Source organism: Poeciliopsis prolifica, unplaced genomic scaffold (assembly GCF_027474105.1).
Source record: "Poeciliopsis prolifica strain line A6 unplaced genomic scaffold, Auburn_PproV2 SCAFFOLD032, whole genome shotgun sequence".
NCBI classification, from domain to species: domain Eukaryota; kingdom Metazoa; phylum Chordata; class Actinopteri; order Cyprinodontiformes; family Poeciliidae; genus Poeciliopsis; species Poeciliopsis prolifica.
In genome coordinates, this window is record NW_026562407.1 from 678737 (window position 1) to 701560 (window position 22824).

The 22824-nt window shown below is 36.9% G+C and overlaps 1 pseudogene; it reads right to left on the reverse strand.

Annotated features, from left to right (window-relative positions):
• Positions 1-1966: 1966 nt before the first annotated feature.
• LOC129373184 (interferon-induced very large GTPase 1-like) lies at positions 1967-16498 on the reverse strand (annotated as a pseudogene).
• Between the last annotated feature and the right edge of the window lie 6326 nt (positions 16499-22824).

Consider the following 22824-nt stretch of genomic DNA (forward strand, 5'->3'; position numbering starts at 1 on the left):
AGGACTACATGTTGCTCCAGAAGAAAGAAGATGACTGGAAAACGAGTACATGAGATGTCTTGTAAATTAATAAACAGATTAAATCATTTGCTTGATGACTCCTACACTGACAATGTGAAAACAAATGGTGTTAGTGATGACTGCACTTGATTTTCTGCTGTTCTTGGTTTTGGGGTTGTTGTTTTTTTTTCTTTCTGTGTTCTCATTCTTACATTCAACATTATTATATCATTAACACATTATATGCATTTGGTTTTTAATGTTTCTTTTATATTTCTTTTTTTCCTATCCTTCTTATATTATATATAATGTATTCTACAACTCTTGTATAACATGTGTAATCCATTCTTTTCTTTTTATACTATTTTTTGCATAGTTATTACGTAAGAATTATAAACAGGGGGGAATGTTAGAATAATTATGTTTTGTTATCATTCTTACATTGGTAGTTATAATAGATTTAGTATTCACATCCCTGAGAAAAGCTCTCATACTTGTTAGACTTTGGAGCTGCAGCCACTTGTATCTTCGGGATACTCCTATCTGCCTCCCTCCACATTCCTTTTCTACTTTGTAATAAAAGAGAAAGCCCTAACAAAGGGTCTTCAGAGCGCTCAGTGAACAGCTTGAAGCAGCAGTTTACTGGTTCTCTCCTTTTGCAAAAGCTTTCATAAAATTCACTTGCGTTGTCTGTTTGTTCTTCTATTTAGATTCACAAATACCTATCAGACATCAACTGTTTACTGTTTTTGTGTTGCACCCAGTGCCAGAATTTACCCTTAATTTGTCTTGAGGAGGGGATGAAACTCTTCCTTAAGGATTCATGGGCTCATGATTAAGAGTTGTTGTTGATCCAACACAGCCAGAGATCAGGTTGGGCTGTTAGTGTGCAGCTTATAATTGGTCTTTAATGTACAACAGACACATTGTTTTAACTAAAGTAGCAAGATAATATCAGACTGATGAAACTGTTATTTGGCACCTGATTAAATACAAGATCATTTTTAAAATAGGCAGCAAATATTATCATGAAGTTATTTTTAGTAAATTCTGATAACTGATATAGTTCTGTATATCCACAACAATATTTTATTCATGTCATGCATGTTTCTTTATTTGGAGAATATAATATTTTAACAAAAAATGAGCAGCTTTATTTGTTTACACAAGAAAAGAGAATCAGCTGCTATGACATTTAGTTGGAAATAAAAACATTAATATAATTATCACAACAACACATCAAGTCAACACAGAACTAAAGATCTGACAAAAAACAAGTCATGTAAAAACTTTGAATTGAGTTGAACTGAATTTTCTGTTACATTTGATGATAAATGCTGAGGATAAAAACCTAAACACATTTGAATGAATTCTGAGAAAAACTCAAGATAAAACCCAGAACTAGATGTTTGTAAACCCTAAATATTTATGAATGTGACAAAATGATGAAAAGGGGAAGAATAAATTACACTTTTATGCAAACTATTTTTGAAAATGACACTGAATATGCAATCAAACAAATTAAATATAAGATTTTTTATTTAATAACATTCCTGCAACCATACAGCAAAAATTACCAAAAGAAAAATAATTTGACATCAATCTGAATTCATTAAGTTTGTTGTTCTAGCACTAATTCATAGCAAATGTAATCTCAATACTACCATATCTTATACAGAAATACATAATCAGTTCAACCACATCAGATTTAAAATTAAATAAATTCTAATTTGACCGATCAGCTGCGTTCAGATTGATATTTAATTTGGTGAAACTTTTTCTATCTAAGGAAACTCAGTAAATTGATCCAGTGATTGACTTTGCAGCAATGACCCACTGAATGATGTCATGATAATGGAGAATTGATCGCATTGAGTCGTTAACAATGAACAATAATTTGTACTGAAACTCTCCAATTATCCATATAATGTGGAAACAAAACATACAATCTTTCAACAAGAAATATTTTCAGACAAGATATGTTGCTACAAAAGTTAATAAAATAAGAGAATAACAAAATGCTAAAATTATAAATGATCAATGAAGAAAATAAGGAGCTGCAGTAAATTAAGGTGAAGCTTTTATATTGACAAAAAAACTACATGCAAGAACCAATTGTTAAACTAAACATGAATTATGGTTTCATTTGATGTTGAATGATTTCTTGAGGCTTATTACTGCCTGTTCTTCTGTGATTTTCTTCCAACCATCAGGAATGTCAGCAGGCTCTGCATCATATGCTTCTGCAAATTTCTTGTTGTATTTGTTCATCACATTTCCAATAATCTGCCGCCTGAAGGCTATCTGGAGAATATTCCAGTCTGGGTAAATCTGCCTATATTCTTTGTAAGGATGATATTCATTCTTTGTGTCACAGCAGGAAAAACGTTTTGCGGTGGTAACAAGAGAAGAGCAGATGTCAGTCGTGAGTTTCCAAGAGCCTTTATCCTTGTGTCCACCTAATCCATTTGGTCGATGCAAGAAGCAAAGTGTTCAGTGTGTTTTTCTCCACCTGCATCACAGGGTATTTTGGCAGAATGGACACTGTTTGCCACAACCAATCACTCTGTAAAAAGTTCATTCTCTGGTTTTATATGGAGACGTGAGAGTTTTGTTTCAAACTTGGTTGATTTAAACTTTTCTTTAAGAGTTTCTGTCATTTCTTCCACACACTTGTTGAGCCAGTGAGCAAACTGTTCCTGGTCAGATTGTTCAGAACCCATGAAGGGATCAAGAGCATCCTGGGAAATTACCAGTTTATCATCAAGTTCTTGCAGATCTGAAACAAATGTCTTCAGACTGTCAGTCTTTTCTGTTTTTTGCCTTTTTAATGGCAGCATTTATGTGGTTGATGCAAAACTTAAGATGTTTGTCCTCAAACTCACAAACTGCCCCCCACAGGAGAAATTCTCCTTTATTCTACCAGATATCCATGATTTTACATAAGTTTCATATGAACAAATGTAGCTCTTAAAGCTTTCAAAGTCACTTTTAGAAATCAGATCCAGTAAAATTGAATACAGGAAGGACATTCGTGTGCTGAACTCCTCTTTTTCAATTATCAAATATCAACACCAAGAGAACGACAGATGAAGTTTTCAACAGCAGGTTTCAGACACTGATTAGTGAATTCTTCAGCTTTTTTCTGGCATTGATCTCGTTTGTGGAAAATCTTTGAAATCTGTGCAAACCTTTCTTTGTTTTTCTGCAGACATTTTATAAGGATCATTTTCTTGATAAAATCTTCATGCATTTTCTGAAACTTTCTGGCTGCAGATCCACAAATGTGTTGTTTCAGAGACACTTCAAACTCAATGTCTGTGTCAACATCAGTTTTGTTCAGCCTCTCATCAATGAAGTGAAGAATCTCCTGGATGTAGTATCATGATAATTAGTTTTTCTCTTGATTTTATCACAAATAGAGTCATTGCAAGCAGAGATGATGCTGTCAGCAATAGTTTGTCTTTCCTTTATTAGATCCATCCAGGTGAAAAATCCTCTAAAAGGAGTTTTGATGTTTTCCTTCACTCCTTTAGGTTTGTATGTAAAAGGCTCCAGTCCACATTCTTTGAGGTTTTTTCACTCAGTAGTTCACATGCATGGCTTCCTTTGTGTGAAAGATTTGTTCGTAACTGATGGGAAACACTGGTGTAGATATTTATGTCTGTTGTTTAGAAAAAGTCAAACTGTTCAGTGTTTTAGTCCACATCTTATTAAATTTTCATCAAGCTCTCTGTCAGTCATTTGAACTTTTTTCTTCGACATTCATCAATTAAATCACAAACTGCTTTCTCAATTCTTTCTCTATAAGTGGCCTTGATTTTGTCGAGTTCTTTCAATCCCTTCTTAATATCAGCAGCTGCTGTGATCTGGTTGAACATTGATCTTTCAGTTTCTCGTCGAAGACTCTTGATGCTGTTGGAGAAATCCTCTCTGTATCCTTCAACCAGATAAACATGACCTTCTGGCTGCTCAAAGTATTTCTTAGGTTTTCAAGGATCTTTGTCTCCCACTTGATCAGCTCTGTGATTGCTTCACTTTTCAACTCAGTGATGAATTCATTCATGTCAGATATTTCATATGTTGCAGTAAATGAACCAAAATTGAAAATTCTTGTCTCTGCTTTGGTGACCATTTGTACATTTCCTTTTTGAACTCCCACTCCCATTGGTTGTACTCTGTGCAGAGCCATGTAAGCATCAGCCACCAGGCTGTTTCTGAAGCTGAAGATGAAGTTTTCATGTTTTACTGCGTTCCACAGGCTGGTTATCCACTCTCTGAACTCCAAGATGTCATTAGAAGTTGAGCCACACTTTCCCAGCTGTTGGATGATGTTTTTCTTGAGTTCATAGACAGTCTCACTGTATCCTGCATTGACTGGAGCCATTGGTGGGTTTCCATTCCAGAGTCCAGGAATATAGCAGTTCCAGTGTCTGGATTATAATCCATCACATCAGTGAAGCTCTTGTTTTCCTCTTTCTTCTCCATTCTAGCTGCTGCCTGGGTCATCTCATCCAGCTGTTCTAACAGCAGCTTCCTGTCTCTAGGTTCTTCTCATGGGCTGAAACATCAGAAACGTTCTGGTGAACAAACTGACATTGAGGCTTTTTGCCGACCTCCTTCATCCTGAGGAAAGCATGCACCACTATCTGCAGGATGTCCTTCATCTCTGTTAAATTCTCCATGGCAATATTGATAATGGTGATGTCACTCAGCCCAACAACAAGTGTTGCCAGCTCATTGTCGTGCTCATAGCTGTTGTCCAGCTGTGCTAGCTCTGGTGACTTTAAGCCTTCAGTGTTGATGATCATCATGAAGTCACAGTTGAGAACTTTCTTGAAGTCTTCATTGACTTTGATGAGCAGCATGAAGGCACCTCTAGTGCATCGACCACTGCTGACTGCAAACTGGACTCCAAACATGGTGTTAAGGAGAGTGGACTTCCTGTGCTCTGAACTCCAAGAACTGTGACGACCCGTATCTTGTTGTTGGAGACACCAAGTCATTGAGCTGAGAGAGAACATCACTCACCCATCTGAGAGGAATGTTGGAAGCATCTCCATCTACAAGCTCAATAGGAAATCCATCCAGCAACAACTGAGCACAGAGTTTGGGCAGATGTTGCAGTTGTTGACGTGATGGATCTGTTTCTGGAAGGGAAAGAGAAGCTTCATAGATCTGACCCATTTCACGGAAGAAGTGCTCAACTCCCAGTGAGCTGCTGGAAAGTTGTTGGTCAATTTCTTTGATCTCTTCTTTGTTCTCAGAATCTTTGCATTTTTCCTTGTAAAGCTCCCTGAGGACAGAAAGTTTGATTCTAGACAAGTTGTCGAGGTTCATTCTTAGCCATTTCAGAAAGTAACACCTCTCTCTGTTGGCTGGATATTGCACTAATGAAGCAGGTCATTGCTTTGGACATTGCATAAGAGTTTTGTTTTTTACGTTGCTCTTCTTTTTTCTCTTTAAGTTTGCTCTTGTAGTTTTCTATGTCTTCAGAACCAACTTTTCGGAGACGAAATTCTTCCTTTTCCAAGAAAGTCAGTTCCTTCCATATCTGACCTTGTAAGGAAAATGATTTTCTTTGAATTGAAAGTATCTTTAATCTCTAAAGTGATGGCATCTGCATTTTTCTTTCCATCCTGACCTCTGGAGAATCTTCATCAACAGAATTTCCATTTCATGAGCAACATCAGCCCTGCTCTACTGACATCTTTAACTGTGGGTTGGCAAGTACAGTAATCACAGTTTCCTTCAAACATTTGACAAAATTTGCATCATTTGTTTGTTTAGTTTTTATAATTATATTGTTTTTTGTCAAGTTCAGGCTGGTTGCTACTTTCTTCAAAACATCTGGAGTCAGACTCTTGCTCTTTTGGTTTCCCACTAAGAAGATTTGAGCTTTGTGGTTTTTGTTCATCAGCAGTTTGCAGTCAGAGTCCAGCTGGTCACAGAAAACAAAAACTGCAGCAGATGTCTGACACAAAAAGGAGAATTGAGTTTCAAATGAAGCAATGTCTCCACGAAGGTTAGCTATAGCAACTGGTTCACTGAAGATGTCCATGTTTTTGTTTCCACAGGGAAGGTACCAGGTCAGTTCAGTCAGTCCATTGGATATTCTTCTCTCAATGTCTCCACACTCCATGTGGTGAACAAAGGTGTCATGGTTGTTTAAAAGTTTGTTGAGGATCTCTGATTTGGACAGAGAGCACTCACCCAGTCTCACAAATGAGATCATTGGAAGTTCGGAAAGAACTATTCTTTCTTCTATGAAGCCTTTTGATTCTGAAGGATTTGAAGGTCTGTACTTCTTAACAATGTCTCTCATGGCCCACAGCATGAGGGTGCACTGCTGTGTATCACAGTTAGGAAGAAGCAGAGGAACAGAGAACTGACACATGGACATTTTTAGAGCCAGTTCTTGCTGAACAAACCCATCAGAACACAGGAAGAGAGCAGTGATTATATCAAGAGGATTTAGAGAGTCATTCATGTTATTACAGACAAATAGATCATTAAAATCACAATGATCCCTTAATGTATCATCACTGTTGGACTTGGAATCTGAGGCGCATTTTATCTTTCTAGCTGTTACATTCACTGCCATCAGTTTCTTAAGAAAATACCATGGAAGATCAGATTTACATTGTGAAGACTCATCTTTGGTGGTCTTCTCATTGATCTCCAGTATGTTGCTGAGTGACAGTTTCTCCTGGTAGAACTGGTCCAATCCCAGATCCTCCAAAAGCGTCGTCAGGTTGGTCCCTGTTCAACATAAAGCAATTTATCATACATGTGTCATTTAAATCCAAAATAATTATGTATACCTTTTAATGTTAATGTCAATAGTAAGTCCATCCAAAAGTAGTAATACCTGCTAATCTTTTGTTTTTTTAAACTTTTGTCACAAAACCACAAATTTCAAAGTGTTTCACTGAGATTTTGTGGAATGGATCAAAACAAAATAACACGATTTTGAAATCAAACAAAAACGATTAAATAGGTTTTTAAAAATATTCATAAATAACAATCTGACATCTATGGTGTGATTTTGTATTCAGTTCCCTGAGTCCACCTCCCTGAGGAGTTTGTATTTCTGGGTAATGAAACTGAATGAATCTGTTCAAATGCTTGTTATGTGTTTTCCTCTCTGCTCTCGGTGAAGACAGACTTTTCTCCTCTGCTCCCTCTGCTCTGTTTGCTCTATTTTTTTCTGACTTTTTCATAATTTTGGAGCCTCCAAATTGATCAAATTTTCTCATGAGGATCTGGCACAGGAGAGTCTTATCCTGCAGAGACACACCTGGCGGGATACACCCTGTATTTATTCATGATAACAGGATTTCTGCTGTTTGGAGCTTGCAGATATCTGGCTTATCAATGATTTGTGATGGACTTGGCAGAACTAGCGAACACTCAGACTGTTGGTTTGTACAGAGACATGTTGGATGTGAGTCTTGCTGAGACTCAAAAACTCACTAGGGGGATGAAATCAATCTTTGAGAAGTTTCTAGTTTCGTTTCAGTGGAACGACCAAACTAATCTGGATGATGGTGGATCTGTGAGTTACGACAAGACTGAGCAGAAGGTTAAACTTCAGACATGGCAGAATGTTTTGGGCATTAAATAACTGATTTAACCAAAACTGTTAATCATAGGATTATTATAGCCATTTAAAATCAAACAGATAGAGTTATGTCTCCCTCTGTGTGTCTCAATCACAGTTGAAAGTTGGTAGAGATGATTAATTACCATAGCATCAGAACACAGAGGAGGGCAGACTGCTGATTAGGACAACAAACACGACATGTTTGTAGTTCTATCTATGGCCAACACTCAGTTAAAACAGAGGGCTGAGCAGAATGTCAGAACTACAAACATGGTGGAACACATGGTCACTATAGAGGAGGACTGTAACTGTAACTGGTTCAACCCAACTACTGTTACACATGGGATTAGTTTGGCCATTTAAATGAAGCTCACTGAAAATTTCCTCTCAGGAATATTGAGGCATTAGCCTGCCTTATCTTTTTCTCTGATTAGGACCTAGGGCAGGTTAGGGCATTGCCTTGCTGCATGGCACCGCTAATGGCCAGCTAATGCACAGCTAATGCATTAGCCTTTTCTCTAAAATAAGCATTTAGATATTTCTTATGCATTACCTATGTTCAGTATACTGAATGGAGGAAGTGAATGTAAGTCAACATGCTAGTGATACCTCACATGCTACTCACAGCACTCATGCTAACATTAGCATTGATGCTAATTTTAGCCTATGCATTAAATTTAACATACTGAATGGTTCAAGTCCATATTAGTCAACATGGTTGTGATTCTCCACATGCTACGTTGTAATGTTTTAGCAAAGCTTAGCATTGATGCTAATTTTTAGCATCAGAGCACTGGGTCCAAACCAATGGGCACACTTTGGCAGGCCACGGTTAAATTTCTTCAGGATGTTTTTATTTTTTATTATTCCTTAGAAACTGTGTGTATTCATTGCTTTTCCAAATGTAGAGCATAATTAGAAAGTCCAAAAAATACTTACACTTATTTAACCTCTGCTCTGCTGACCAGAGCAGAGGTTGCTAATAACCCTGTTAAGGTAGCAACTAAGTTGGTAAAATAGTAGAATAAAGAAAAACTACCTCAGCAACCACTTTTTAGACTCTCATTCTTCTAAACCAGAAAAGGAGTTAGACCAAAAAAAACATACAGCTCATGAAAACCCAAAATTCCTATCTCACAAATTACCATATCATGAAAAGGATCTGTAAACGAGCCTAATCATCTGAATCAACAAATTAACTTTAAAACACCTGCAAAAGATTCCTGAGGCCTTTAAAACTCCCAGCCTGGTTCATCACTCAAAACTCCAATCATGGGTACCTGACTGCTGTCCAGAAGGCCATTATTGACACCCTCAAGCAAGAGGGAAAGACACAGAAAGAAATTTCTGAAAGAATAGGCTGTTCCCAGAGGGCTGTATCAAGGCATCTCTGTGGGAAGAAAAAAGTGTGGCAGAAACACTGCACAACGAGAAGAGGTGACCAGACCCTGAGGAAGATTGTGGAAAAGGGCCGATTCCAGACCTTGGGGTCCTGCAAAAGCAGTGGACTGAGTCTGGAGAAGAAACATCCAGAGCCACCGTGCACAGGCGTGTGCAGGAAATGGGCTACAGGTGCCGCATTCCCCAGGTCAAGCCACTTTGAACCAGAAACAGCAGCAGAAGCGCCTGACCTGGGCTTCAGAGAAGCAGCACTGGACTATTGCTCAGTGGTCCAACATACTTTTTTCAGATGAAAGCAAATTTTGCATGTCATTCAGAAATCAAGGTGCCAGAGTCTGGAGGAAGACTGAAGGAATTGCCAAAATGCCAAAAGTCCAGTGTCAAGTACCCACAGTCAGTGATGGTCTGGGATGCCATGTCAGCTGCTGGAGTTGGTCCACCTTGTTTTATCAAGGGCAGGGTTCATTCATGCAATTCTGAAACTTATTCATTCATTGAAAAGCTTAATGGAGATGAAGTTTTCATTTTTTTATCTTTGGAGCTGGCTCCTGCTCACAGTGCCAAAACCACTGGTAAATGGTTTACTGACCACGGCATCACTGTGCTCATTGGCCTGCCAACTCTCCTGACCTGAATCCCATAGAGAATCTGTGGGATATTGTGAAGAGAAAGTTGAGAGACGCAAGACCCAACATTCTGGAAAAGCTACAGGCCGTTATCTAAGCATCCTGGGCCTCCATAACACCTCAGCAGAGCCACAGGCTGAGAGCCTCCATGCCATGCCGCATTGAAGCAGTCATTTCTGCAAAAGGATTCCCGACCAAGTATTGAGTGTATAACTGTCCGTAGTTATTTGTAGGTTGACAATTTTTGTATTAAAAACACTTTTCTTTTATTGGTCGGATGAAATATGCTAATTTTATGAGATAGACATTTTGGGTTTTCATGAGTTGTTTGCCACAATCATCCATATTAAGACAATAAACGACCTGAAATATTTCAGTTAGTGTGCAATGAATCTAAAATATATGAATGTTAAATTTTTATCATTACATTATTAAAAATAATGTAATAAGTACAATGAATAAACTAAACTGAATTATATTGTGTATAACATCCAAAGCAGTGAGTCTCTACTGAAGGCAAGAGACAAACAGGGTCTTTTAAAACTATAGTTGTTTAAAAGAGAATAGGAGAGATAGTTGCTTATTATGGAGTATAATATTACATCATCTAATTTGTCACAGACTTACTAAATAAACACTAATAATACTTTACAACATCCACAGCAAATTAAACAGCTGCTATGGAGCTGCTTAACATGCAGAATGCTTTAAAGATCAAAATAGTTTATAGAGGTAACTACATCATTTTTCTATATTAGCTCCTCTGATAGATCTAGATCTGTAATGTTGGGACTGGAGATAAACTATATTCAACAGATCTCTTCTTTCTCAACAAGATCTTGAAAAGGACCTGTAAACTTTTACATATCTTGTCAAATCATCTCCATAAACATCAGTGGATCTTTGGTTCTGTGCAATTGTCAAATTTCAGCTATGAAAAGCTTGAAGAAACACATCCCACAATGTGGTTCTACAAAGTGTTGACTCAGTTACTGCTACATATGTGACAGTAAAAACAGGAATGTGAAAAGCAATAATATTATCTGAATAAACTGCGAGCACATATCACTTTCATTTTCAATTTTATTCTACTGACCTTTATCATCTGTACCAGCTTTTGGATCATCAATATCAGACCCAGCAGATGTTGATGCAGGTTCCTCTCCTCTCTCACCATCAGGAGCCTCAGATTTATCTTCAGTGCTGCTTCCCTTAAGATAAATAACAAAACATAAATAATTTAAGTATCACACAGAGATCAATTCATGGTTCATTTATTTGTATTATATTTTTGATGTTTGCAATGTTCTACCTCCATTCTGAGAATGGAAACTTTATCATCACTGTTGTGTTGAATATTGATGCATCTTGTCTCTAAATGGGAAAAAGACAGTAGTCACTCTGCTGTTTGGTTACATGGTGTGTAACACTCTCACCAGGGGCCAGAGGAAGCACGTTGAGGAGGTTAGAAAGAAAATTATCAACAAGCATGTTAAAGGTTATAGTACCATCTCCAAGTAGCTTAATGTTACTTAAGATCCATTGCACTGTAGCCAACCTCCATGGCTGCAGGAGGAAAATTGATGACAAAACAAAAGGCTCTTTTTTTTCTTCTGTAACAAAATAGCCCAGAAAAAATTCTTGAAAGATTAAAGATGAAGTTCAGCCTCAAGGAACATCAGTGTCAAATCTCACCATTCAATGTCGTTTTAGCCAAAGTGGATTTAATGGGAGATGACTAAGGAGAACACTATTGTTGAAAACAAATAATAAAAAAGCCAGACTAGAATTTGTCAAATATGTTGACAAGTCACAAGGCTTTTGGGAGAATGTCCTATGGACAGATGAGACAAAAACTGAAATTTTTGGCAAGGCACATAAGCTCTATGTTGGCAGACCAAAAAATGAAACATATCAAAGAAAAGAACATTGTCCCTACTGGGATTATCTATGCTTCATCTGGCACAGGGCATCCTAAATATGTACAGATTACAATGAAATCTCAATCCCATCAAGGGATTCTAGAGAGAAATGTGCTGCTCAGTGTCTTGGTTCTCAGTTGCAGATTATGGGTCTTACAAAAGAATAATGACCCAAAACACCAAAGAAATGCTAAGAGGAAAACATTGGAGTATTTTGAAGTGGTTTTCTATGAGCCCTGACCTAAATATTGAGCATCTTTGTAAGGAACTGAAGCATGTTGTCTGGAAAAGGTACTTTCAAACCTGAGACATCTGGACTCATGAGGACTGGACAAAAATACAGTGCCTTGAGAAAGTTTTCGGCCATCTTGAACTTTTAAACCTTTTGTCACTTTTCAGGCTTCAAACATAAAGATCTAAAAATTTTTGTTATTTTGTTAAGAATCAACAACAAGTGGGACACAATTGTGATGTGGAACAAAATTTATTGGATATTTCAAACTTCTTTTTAACAAATGAAAAACTGCAAAGTGGGGCATGCAATATGATTCGAACCCTTTACTTTCAGTGCAGCAATTTCACTCCAGAAGTTCAGTACGGATCTCGGAATGATCCAGTGTTGCCCTAAATGACTGATGAGGATAAGTAGAATCCACCTGTGTGTAATCGAGTCCCCGTATAAATGCATAGAATTTATGCATTTAAATAAAACCCTGAGCCATTTCTCAGGTTTTATTTAATGCTCAGAGAGCATCATTCTGACCACGGTGCAAACCAGGCAGTTCTGAGATCTGCCTGGTTTTATCTCAAACCAGGAGAAAATTAATCAGAGATGCAGCCAAGAGGCTCATGATCACTCTGGATGAACTACGAAGATCTGTGGCTCAGGTGGGAAAGTCTGTCCATAGGACATCAGTCAGATGTACGCTGTACAAATCTGGCCTGTATTTAAAGAAAGCCATTTCTCAACGATATCCATAAAATGTTTGTCACAAGCTACCTGGGAGACACCCTGGACAGGTGATCAGTTTGTCGCATGGCAACAGACATGCACACACACACACCACACACACACACACACACACCACACACACACACACACACACACACACACACACACCTACGGAGAATTTAGAGAGACCAATTAACTTAACAGTCATGATTTTGGACTGTGGGATGAACCCGGAGTCCCCGGAGAGAACCCGCCCTACACAGAGAGAACATGCAAACTCCATGCAGAAAGATCAGGAATTGAACCCAGGACCTTCTTGCTGAAACTGTGCCATTGTGCAGCCTTTTTTTCCACCTCACGATTGTGTTCCACTTGTTGATTCTACACAAAATGATAAAAAATTTTGATCTTTATGTTTGAAGCCTGACAAGCAGCAAAAGGTTGAAAAGTTCAAGGGGGCCGAATACCTGCTGAGAGGTGCAGAAGTAAAATTTATCTTTATAGGAATCGTTTTATGCAGTGATTGCCTCAAAACGTTGTAGAGTACCATCATTTTGTCCAGGCCTGTTTCATGAGTTTGTTTTTTAAATAATTAATTCTGTTGAGCACTCTTGAGTTTATTCAGGCTTTCTTCATTTAAAAAAACTACAATCCTTGATTTCAAATTTTTCAGTTGTGGATTCAAATTAAAAAATTATATGAAATCCATAGCCGATCCTAAAAATCCCCAAATATTCTCTGATCACTGTGTCTACATCTGAAATAACAAATATAAACACGTACAAAATTATTGGTACTTCTTTGTTCATATAAAAAATAACAAACACAATGGTGACAGAAATAACTTGAATCTGACAAAAGAAATGATGAATAAAAATTCTATGAAAACGGACAAATGACAGTCAGACTTTGCTTTTCAAAGATGCTTGCACTCTGATTTCATTTTCATTTTATTTTACTGACCTTCACCCTCTGTGCCCCCCTTTGGTTTGTCATCAGACTCAGCAGATGTTGATGAAGTTTCTTCTCTTGTCTTTCCATCAAGAGTCTCAGATTTATCTCCAGTGCTGGTTCCCTTATGATAAATAATAAAATATATAGCTTAAGTCTCACATGTACATAGATAGATTGATGACTCAATTACTTTCATTATATTTTAGACATTACAGTGTTCCTCTACCTTCTTTGTGGGAGTGGACTCTTTATTATCACACTCAGACTGATTGTTTGTCTCTGAAAGAAAAATAAGAAAAATGTTTTGGCTTTTATTTGTGTCTGCAAACAAAGACTCATGGTCCCAACGCCAGTTGTTGGATATCACAAAGATTTATAGAGGAAATCTGAGAACTGCAGAGGGAGAGAGTGTTAGCCTCTCTGAAGTGGAGAGGTGATCACCTCTCACAATAACAATGTTTAATTATTCATAAATATAAATCTGAAAAATTCTCCATTTACTGACATTAAGCCTCTCAAGTCAGTGTTTTCAGCAGGCATCTTTTGCTGCAGAAAATATTTTAGGGTAAGCCTCCACCAGTTTTGCCTAAAATGCAGAAATTATCGTATCTTTCCTAATTTATTACTTCCAGTTTCCTCAGCATTTATAATTTCACTCTTTCAGCTAATATTAATTTTAAAAGCTTCTGTAAATCAAAGTTTATTTGCTTCCATTTTAATGTTTGTTTGTATAGAGTTCATTTTAAATATGTTGTACTCTTCTTTGACTTTTGTCGACTGTATTTACAAATATGTGCAGGTGTTGCAGGAGGCTTACCTGGTTTGTTTGTTGGGCTTTCCTCTGGATTCTGACGGGTTCCCTCCTGGGGTTTACGTGAGAAGACTTGGCCTATCAGTAGTAGTGCAATGTATAATATACAGATATAGATCAGAGTCAGGAAGTCCATTTTACCATCAGGTGTTGAGTTGATAGGCAGGCTAACTGTAGATTTTGTGCTCTGCTGTCTCCATATGAATGGATCAAGCTGTGTGAAAGAAACAAAAAACAAACTTGGCATTAATAACTTCCCTAATATTTGAATGTTGTTTTTGTTTTTTGTAGGTATGACTGTCTGAAGAAAACCTACTAATCTTTATTAAAATGCTTGCCCTTTTATTAAAAAAAAAAGCCCGGATCCTCTTTTCCGGGATCCGTATTGGGTCTAGAAAGCAACTTTCTAGACCCAATAAACCTCACATTTAAGGTGTGTCGTCTCCACCTTGCTGGTCATCTTCAAAGCTAAGAGGGCAGAGGTCACTGCAAACTTTGAAACATGTTAATGTCTCTCTGGCTTCTGATGTCTCTAAAATATTCTGAAACCCTTTAAGACGTCTTGGTGTATTATCTCTGCAGGTAAATTTAAAGCTGCAGTAACTTTTATAAAAATGAATTTATTACATATTTGTTAAAACTGTCAAACAAAAGACAGATCATCTCTGAAAACATCAAAGTCCTCTGGCTCCCTCCAGTGGTTCTACTGCAGAAATGCACAGCCAGAAACTACCAAACAAATCCAGGAAGATTTTCGCACTGTCAATCTAGCTTGTGCATACGCTGCTCACACCCTTCCCTTGCACAGTACATACTAAAGCTCAAGATTATTGTGTGATGCAGTCGTGCTAATGGTGGAGAAACAATGTAACATTGCAGAAAAAATTCCCAAGTTCAACGGTAGTCTCTCTGCCAAAATGGGAGACTTGACAGGTAAGCCGATCACTAAAACCAATCACTTATATGTTACTTCACAGCCAGCCAGTGCAGCTGATCTCCTCTTTCCTTTACACTGCACAGCACCAAATCCTAAACAATGTGATGAGGAACTTCAACACTCGGAGTGAATGGAGAAGTGTGTGTGTGGAGACGAAGAAATAACTCGAGGCTGAAGCGCGTCAAAATGCATTAACACACCAAATCTGTTATGATATTTAAAAAAACAAACATTAAGCTACAATGTGGCTTGATGCAGGAAAAAAAGGCATCATGAGCAGCCAGGCAGCAGGTACAACGGTGCACAACTACCAGCATTCACCCGGAAGAGCATGATGGTCAGAAAGCTTAGCAAGTAACCCAAAAAATAATTTAAGTCAACAAGTTAGGGTTGGTGGTAATATTTCACAGACATAGCACCAGTTAACCTCCAGCAATGAACTCTCACACTGAACATCTGCTTGACGCTGCAGCATGAAACTTAAGCAAAAAGATTTGACATAAACTTTATGTCCTAACATAAAACAGATAATCTCTGAAATAAAAATAATTAAAAAACAAGATCTCCTTTGCCTCCTTCTGGCAATTTGCAGAATTACTCAGCAAGGTCAGAAACAACCAATCAGAACCAGCATTAATCAGCTAGCCATGATCTCAGGAAGTTTTGATTTGGTAATTTTGGATTGTTTATTTCGATGCAACCTGCATTCAAATTTGACAGTATTTGATATAGGCAGTGTTTTGAGATTTATTTGACTCATGCATAACTTAGGGTACAGTGAATATTACTGTCAAATATTAACTGACTGCAGATTTTTCAGTTCTCCTTTTGATTGAGTTCCTGCTGTATTTTGCCTGCAAGTATTTTGCATGTTTTGTTTAAATTTGGACAATTTTCCCATTTTGCCTGATCACATATAGTGCCTTACAAAAGTATTTGCCCCCCTTGAACTTTTCAACCTTTTGTCACTTCAGGAGAGCAAAATTATTCAAACCCTTTACTTTCAGTGGAACAAATTCACTCCAGACGTTCAGTGAGGATCTCTGAATGATCCAATGTTGTACTAAATGATTTATGATGATAAATAGAATCCACCTGTGTAATCAACCTAAAGTGAAAAATTAACATCCAATACAGGTGATCGGCATTGATCAGTGATCGGGCCTCACAGGTGATTATAAAGGTTTTATTGACATAATCAAAACACTTACCTTGAAAGAAGCTCTGTAGTGAAGCGATTCTGTGGAGGAGCAGTTCTGTCTGAGAGCTGATCAGCAGCCGACTCTTTTTATATCCTTGATTTTATTTTCACTTTGGATTTAAGTGAAACCACTTGATCTAATCTGTTTACAATTAAGGATATGATCATCATACCACAGGGGTGAAGCTGAGTTATTTACCACTTCCTTGTTCTGTGTTCAGTTCATTTCTGTATCTCATTGAGTCTGAGGTAAATCCCCAACACAATCAATGGTATGTTCGTCCTTCTTAACAGGTTTCCTAACTAAATAATGCAGGCTTCCTCATTGAAACTATTCTACTAATTTGTAACTCTGGTTTCCATTACTTGGCAGACCGATACTTTTGCCTGAGGTGTGTAATTCAAAGCAGGAAACCCGCATCAATTCAATACCATCAGCATCAGCTTTTGTTTTTTGTTTTCTGATTCACTCTGCCTGACTCTATGATTGAGGTATCGCATAATTAAAACAGGTAAATTTGATTAATTCACAGCAGAGCTCTGTTTGTACATGATTATTAAAATAATTGTCCAATTCAAACCATTAAAACTATTATTTTATTGTTTTTGAACCCCAACAGTCTGACACATTTTGAGATTCTTTTATTAGTAGAATAATTATTATTACTGTAATAATATTCATCATCTCTGGCCGTCTGTGCAACAACTCCACTCTCTAAATCTTTGTAATACTCCTTTAACTTCTCCATGTCTGACTCCAATTAGTTTTCACCTTTTAACTTTTATTCTCTGGCTTAATAAAACTCAAAATATTCAGACTGACATTATTTACTTGACATTTCACCCCCATGTTGACATTTGTCTTTGCTATAAACTCTACTCTTGAGATCATGAAAAGGTCAAAGGTGTTTCTGTCTTCCTCCTTGATGTGCAGCCATAGATTCACAAACAGTAGGTTGCACTTCACTTTGATCCAATATTGTTTTTTGAAGATGCGGTTTTTACTCAACAATAAAGATCAAAGTGTTCTTGTGTCTCCTCATTTCTTACTTCACTGCATAAGAGGAAACATTCTGATCTATGAGTGAGTTTATCTACATCACTTGATGCCCAGCTTTGTTGATTTTCCTCATTCCAAGATGCTCATCATGCCACTGAGATCAAACTGTGCATTCAGAGTTATTTTTCAGTTCCTTGTTCTGTTTGCAATTCATTCATTTTCCTTTTAAATCCCCAAAACAATCAATGGTATCTTCTTCCTTATTAACAGATGTCTTGACTGCAGAATGGAATCTTGATAGTTTACTTCCTCATTGACATTTTTCTACTAATTTTAACTCTGCGTTCAAGTACTTCACTTTTGGTTTTTGTTGGTGGGTAACTATAACTGACTATATCATCAAGGTCATTTTTAACTGGAACAGGCAAACTTGCTTAATTTACAGAAGAGCTTTGTTTGTATACTGCTGATAAAATGGCAGCAGTCACATTATTATTAAAATATACTTTGTCCAATTTATACTAGCTACATTACAACCATTATTTTTGGTGTTTTTTTTAAACTCATTCCAATATATCAGCTTTGTTTAAGTCCCCAAGATTAAAATCTTATTTGTAGATTAGCAATAAATCAAAACTTCGAAATGTGCCATCTGTTAAATGTGATTCATCTGTGACTTGTTGGAAGGATGAAGACAAATATCCCAAATATACATGATCTAAACAGTGGATTGTTTTACTGATAAACTACAGTTCTTGAGACGTCCATAATATTCATCGTCTCTGGCCGTCTGTGCAACAACTCCACTCTCTAAATCTTTGTAATACTCCTTTAACTTCTCCATGTCTGACTCCAATTAGTTTTCACCTTTTAACTTTTATTCTCTGGCTTAATAAAACTCAACATATTCACAATGACATTATTTACTTAACAATACAATCACCCCCATGTTGACAATTTGTCTTTGCTGATAAACTCTACTCTTGAGATCATGAAAAGGTCAAAGGTGTTTCTGTCTTCCTCCTTGATGTGCAGCCACAGAGTTCAGCAGCATTTATGGTCCACTGGACTGAATGCCATGAAATGTTTCCACCGGCATGGATTCATTGTCTTCAACATGGACTTAAGTTCTTTTTCACATTACATCATGAAGCTTTCCTCTCCATGTGTCACTTCTAACTTCCTAATACATTCTTAAAAGTGCATAACAGTTTGTATATTTTTAAAATGTTTTGTACTTAGTAGTTTTACTCATTATCTTGGCCATCATGAAATAAGATGAAATACACCACTCTCTAAGACTTTTATGATGCTGCTGTAACACCTTCAGCTCAAACTTCAATTGATTTTAAGGCACGAAAAGTTTGGAGTTTGTCATTTATTCACAAATCCTCAAATCTAAAATGATGAGAACAAACAAAGAAAATGTTTGGATCTGTGCAAACACAATTTTATACATCGCTAACAAAATTAAAGAGAACACTAAAATAACATCCTAGAACTCAATTAATTAATATTCTAATTGAAATATTTATTATTAGCACAATAAAATTGAATGAGAAGAAAATAACAAAAATGAGCAATGTGAATAAATGTAGCATAGGAAATACTGGGGTTCTTAATGTGCAGCATATTTTATTTTCAGTTGAGACAAATTAAACAAAGCTGTCTTGTTTCTTACTATTGTTAAAAAAATCAGAACATATGTGTACCAAACTTTGGGTAACTACTGATGAATGTGGCAATCTCTAAATAACAGAGAAATGCACAAAAAAAGAAATATATTTAATACAAGAAAAGAAATACAGCAGTGGCCTCTGGATGCACAAACAAAATACAAAGAGTTGCATTACAATACACTGATTTAGACCACATGAAATTGTGATATAACTTATTTTATCAACACTTACATTCCACAGTAACGTCTCAGTTCACTCTTCATACTGGAGCACATCGATGATCAGACATCTTATCGTCACGTTCAGGAAATGGCCGCCTGCACGACACATACAGATTCCCTGAACCATCCGTTTCAGAAATGCACCATCTTATTAAGATACTGACTGCTTATCACATACATGAGAATGTACCGACATGTTTCAACAACTGATGGTTTTATTTTCCTATTTTCTGCCAAATCTCTCCCCTGCAGATAATACACGTACAATTCACATCCAAGTTCAACATGCAGCAAAGCAACACAGGAAGAAACAAGATGCATTTCCTGCCCATCTTGGGAAACAGTAATCACCTTGAAATAATGCACCAAAATGTGCAGCACCAAGACCAACTACCTGCACATATTTAAATGTGAAAAACAATAAAATTACATAACTGAACCAAAATAATTCAACAGCATTACTGCTGTGGTATAAGAAAACCAACATTTTAAAATGGAATAAAGATGATTCCATTTTGTAAATCTGGATTGGATTCATGCTCACTATGAAAGTTTAAAACATGACTGATTGAATCAGTTAATATTCCTTAGGTTTAGTCTAAATGAGGCTCAGTAGTGTGTGTGTGAGGCCTCCATGTGTCTGTGGCCTCCAGACAACATCTGGCCATGTTCCTGATGAAACCGCTGATGTTCTCCTGAAGGATCTTTACCTGGACCTGGATTAGAGCAGCAGTTAGTTCCTGAACAGTCTGTGGTGTGACGTGGTGTTGGAGGATTGACCAGCAAACTGGTCTTACTTTTGAGCCAGTATGAACACTGGATTCACAAACAGTAGGCTGCACTTCACTTTGGATCCAATATTGTTTTTTGAAGATGCGGTTTTACTCAACAATGAAGACCAAAGTGTACTTGTGTCTCCTCATTTCTTACTTCACTGCATAAGAGGAAACATTCTGATCTATGAGTGAGTTTATCTACATCACTTTGATGCCCAGCTTTGTTGATTTTCCTCATTCCAAGATGCTCATCATGCCACTGAGATCAAACTGTGCATTCAGTTATTTTCCAGTTCCTTGTTCTGTTTGCAATTCATTCATTTTTCTTTTAAATCCCCAAAACAATCAATGGTATCTTCTTCCTTATTAACAGATGTCTTGACTGCAGAATGGAATCTTGATAGTTTACTTCCTCATTGAAATGTTTCTACTAATTTGTAACTCTGCGTTCAAGTACTTCACTTTTGGTTTTTGTTGGTGGGTAACTATAACTGACTATATCATCAAGGTCATTTTTAACTGGAACAGGCAAACTTGCTTAATTTACAGAAGAGCTTTGTTTGTATACTGCTGATAAAATGGCAGCAGTCACATTATTATTAAAATATACTTTGTCCAATTTATACTAGCTACATTACAACCATTATTTTTGGTGTTTTTTTTAACTCATTCCAATATATCAGCTTTGTTTAAGTCCCCAAGATTAAAATCTTATTTGTAGATTAGCAATAAATCAAAACTTCGAAATGTGCCATCTGTTAAATGTGATTCATCTGTGACTTGTAGGAAGGATGAAGACAAATATCCCAAATATACATGATCTAAACAGTGGATTGTTTTACTGATAAACTACAGTTCTTGAGACGTCCATAATATTCATCATCTCTGGCCGTCTGTGCAACAACTCCACTCTCTAAATCTTTGTAATACTCCTTTAACTTCTCCATGTCTGACTCCAATTAGTTTTCACCTTTTGACTTTTATCCTCTGGTTTAATAAAACTCAACATATTCACAATGACCATGGTGATCCAGGTTGATTTTTTTTTTTTTTTTAATATCCCTGGCATTTTGTCAATTTATGTTTACTGACAAGCTCTATTGTTGAGATTTTGAAAAGGTCAAAGGTCTTTTTGTTTTCCACCTTTATGTGCAACCACAGTCCAGTGGTATTTATGGTCCACTGCTGATTTAGATTTTAATAACATACATTTCCACTGTCATCCACTGTCACAACTTCTCCACCAGATTCAGAAATTGTTCAGCTTTGTTGTATTGAGCATTGACCAAAAACTGACCAAGTGTGCAGCATATTTTACCACACTACTGATCTTAAGTGTGCTGCAGAAAAACAATGTTAATTTTAATAACATTGTTTTCAGTCTGACAAAAACTATTAGTATCTGGAAATTCAGTGAAATCCAAGTTAATCCAAACATCAAAACATATAACATATGCCATAATGAAATTGTTCAAGTGAAAACTGCAGACGTTTCAACAAAAAATGAAAAAAGATTGAAGGTGACTTACATGATATGTATTTTCTATACAAGAAGTCCTATTTTACTACTTACTTTAGAAAATGGTTTTTCAACTAAAGGAGGAGCTCTGCATTTGTTTTGTTTTTTATTTATTTGAGTAAAAACCAGAGATCAGCTGCTACAAAAGTCAGTGTACTTTATTAATACAAAAATATAAGAAGACATTTACAACAATTAGCATAACAATTAATTGATGCAACAGAGGTCTACAGCAGCATCAGAGCCAGAGACCTTAAAAAGCTCAAAACCCTGATAAAGAAATCTGGTTCTGTTCTGGAGACGACGATGGAACCTCCGGAGATGATCATGCAAAGAAGGAGTCATGAATTGTGTAGTTGTGGTGGTGAAGAAAGATGCTGTAGACCCAAATTGTAGTGTGAAATTATGATTTTAATGATAAAATACACAAAATCCAGGAAGCCTGGGTAAGCAGGGAACAGAGACGTGGGTAAATACATGGGATGCACACAACAAGGATTTGACAAGCGGCAGATGACACAAGTAGAGAAAAACACTTCATCACATAGCTACAGCGCCAATGACAATCACTAAATAAAACACAAGGTATCTAACACTAGATAGTCTTGTTCCAGACACGGTTAAACAGAGCAAGTTGTACATCTTCACAGTCATAGTTTTATAGAAATCTAGCAGTTCAAAGTTGCCTTGCTTCCTGCTGAGAGTTAACCCTGCAGAAACCTGTTGTCACTGCTTTCCTTCAGTGAGGCCTTTTGAGAAAGGAATCAGAGTAATTCAACAATACAGAAAGATTCTTAATTCTAAGATGAAATTAAACAATAAAAGTATATAAGAAAAGATACATTTTAAGGATACATGAGAATAACAAATATTTGCTTAATAACATCCCACTTTATCCAACAGAAACAAAACATTTAACATAATTAACATAATGACACTTCAATCTGGAGAGACTCAGACACAGAAAGAAAGCGATTAGAAAAGTTTATTGACATGCATAAATTAAGTCTTTGGCGCTCGGGCCCCGGCTAAGGACATCGAGCTGATTGCGATAAGCTCGGATGAGCATTCCCGATGCTGACAGGAATGTCATCCCCCGGGACCCGATCCTGGTGGTGGAGGTCGGTGAATGAAGTATGCCTGGGAGCCAGAACAGTGGAGGTGGGTTGAGCGCAGCAGCGAAACAGAAGACGCCTTGGATGGACGTCCTTATCAACTG